The following is a 2787-nucleotide window of genomic DNA, read 5'->3' as shown; positions in this document are numbered from 1 at the left end:
CACACTTCATTTGCTTTTGGCACCATGTTGAGCACGGATTCAATCTTCCTTTCTAGGTTAGCTACCTGCAACAAAAGCTCATGATTAGAACTTGTTTCATAGAGTCCAACTTTCTTACCCCTTAAATCTTTGTGTTGAGCATTAGACCCCAACATCTCATAAATGTTATATGACTCTTGCGCATTCTTTTTCTTCAATGCTCCACCTGCTGCATTATCAACAGTTGATTGACATGTTTGGGTTAGTCCATCATAGAAAATTTGCATTTGTAAGTGAAAAGGTAACCCATGGTGTGGACATTGCAGCAAGAGGCCTTTAAAACGCTCCCAACACTCATTGAAAGGTTCTCCATCATCTTGTTTGAAGTTGAAGATTTGTCCCCTTAATGTGGCTGTCTTTTGAGTGGAAAAAAACTTCTCCAAGAACTTCTTAGCCACGGCATCCCATGTGGTGAGGGAACCTGGTGTTAGAGTCATCAACCAACTCTTGGCCCTATCTTTCAAGGTGTAAGGAAACACTCTCATCCTCAAATTTGCTTCACTTACTCCCTGCAAAGGTAAACCACTCACAACATTGTAAAACTCTTTAATATGAGCTAAAGGGTCTTCATTAGGTAAGCCATAAAATGAGGGAAACATATGGAAATGTGAAGATTTAAGATCATAGTTTCTAGCTTCTGTGGGCAGCAAGATGCATGAAGGTGAATTTGGTATGATTGGTTGAGCAAAGTCCTCCAAAGCTCGAAGTTCATCTTGGTTGCCCGCCATCTCTTCTTCTCTTTCCCAATTAAATTGCTCAGATCCTTTACTTGTTGAACTAGGTGAATTCCCTTCCTCTTCCTCACGGATAATGGATGAACTTGATGGCACAAATTTGTTCAAAGTGTGGCCCTTTAACCGTTCAATTCTTTGGCCTAGCTCAACAAGTCTATTTGACATATACTACCTGAAACAAAATAACACAAGTTTGAATGAAAATCAAGAATCTACCTACAATGAAAAGAACAAAGTTTAAATAGCAAACAAGCAATTACAAGGGACTGAAATCAGTCCCCGGCAACGGCGCCATTTTTTGTTGAGTTATTTCCTTCCTAATGCTAGAATATGTTTAGTACAATGGCACAAGCAAGGGTGTCGAATCCACAGGGACTAATTGGACCTATGCAATTACTTGTTTTGCAAGAACTCTACGAAATGAATCAAACTAATCAACTTAGGCAGATTTGTTGTTGTAACTTGAAAGCATAAGAAAATGAAGTAAACACAAATAAATGAATCAACAACTAATACAATTAGATAGTTCCAATGGAAATGAAGCTAGGGATTCGGTTTCACCATTGCTCAACTAAATCCATGTTTGTTAAGTTAGTTTATACTCAGCCATCTACCAATTTCTTGAGTTTGTTTCACTTAGATATGATCAACCATATGATGTGTGGATTTGATCACATGTTCCTAATCATGAACCTAGTTGTGATGTGCAACGTTGGTTCCTAATCAAGAAGGTGTTACGCACAAGAAACTTTCATAAAACCAAAGGTAACACTTGGCAGGTTGTTTGCAAAGTATTCCCTTCATCCATTCACATATCTACCAAGATTATGCATGATGTGTGCTCTAATCTTGGCTAAACAACCTGTGGTTAATTCAAATGGTGATCAAACATTATAATCAACTCACAAAGTCACAATTAAATCAGAGAATGAAACAAGAAATAGATGGACAAACTGAGCATTCTAACTTAATTACATGGCAAACTTTGCAAGGCTACATCGAATCCCTAGAGGAGAGATTAGTTACACTTCATGTTTACAAAAGATTTAGCATAAAAATATAAAACATGAATGAACATAGAATTAATAAGAAGAAACCCTTGAAGCAAAACTGATGTTGAATTCCTTGAAGAGTGCCTTCGGTGTTGGTTCTCCAAGTGTGATGTGAATGAGGGTAGAATGGCTATGGTTGGATGATTTCTGCCAATGGGACAGAAATGGACAGAAAATGAAGTGAAATTGGAGTGGCTATGCGTGAATAATGGACTGAATGAATAAGACTTGAAAACCACCCGTTTGCAAAGTTTTATATCCAATTTATGGGAGCATATGCGGCTGCCTTTTGAAGAGTGGATCTGTGAGTGCAAGGATGAGTTGTTTTTGTAGCTGGAAGGTGATGGAATGAGTAGATTTTTCTGGTGTGGTGGATGCTCGGCATTAGAGTAATATGCATGAATGTTGTTTGTTTAATTGAGCTGCATGTGCACTTGCTACAACAAGTGAGTGGTCAATCTGGAAGTGGTTGTACAGGCTGGAAAGGAGTATGAAAGTGCACGGCATGGTTGTGTTTGTTGGTGAAAATGTGGCTGAGTGGATTAAGTAATGGAAGTGGATGTTTTTGGTGCAAAAGGGGGCTGGACAAGTAGTGGAATGCACGGCACAAGGTGTGAGGAATCTGATTTGGTGCTAGAAGTGCATAAAATGATGGGATGACATGGGAATGCACGGCATGGACAAGATCTGCATGTATGTGGTTTATTTAATCAAAGATACATGTGCAATGTCTGCAACAAGGGAGTGGACATCTGCAAAGGTGAATTGGACAACCTGGAATTGTTTGTACAAATCTGGAAAGGGGAAGAAAGCACACGGCATGGACAAAGGGGCCGCTGGAATGGCATAGAGTGATGGGATGAGTGGTTTTCTGGAATAATGGGTGCATGGCAAAAGGGAAATGTGCAAGCATGGGGTTTATTTAATTGAGATGCATGTGGATTTCTGCAAAGATGAAGTGG

At 39.3% G+C, this 2787-nt stretch overlaps 1 pseudogene; it reads left to right on the top strand.

The window, feature by feature from the left end:
- Positions 1-282: 282 nt before the first annotated feature.
- On the top strand, positions 283-393 carry LOC125473273 (annotated as a pseudogene).
- The last annotated feature ends 2394 nt before the right edge of the window (positions 394-2787 follow it).

Source organism: the organism of the source record quoted next, unplaced genomic scaffold (assembly GCF_019419815.1).
Source record: "Pyrus x bretschneideri cultivar Hongxiangsu unplaced genomic scaffold, Pyrus_bretschneideri_v1 Contig80, whole genome shotgun sequence".
NCBI classification, from domain to species: domain Eukaryota; kingdom Viridiplantae; phylum Streptophyta; class Magnoliopsida; order Rosales; family Rosaceae; genus Pyrus; species Pyrus x bretschneideri.
This window is presented reverse-complemented; position numbering and strand designations above follow the sequence as displayed.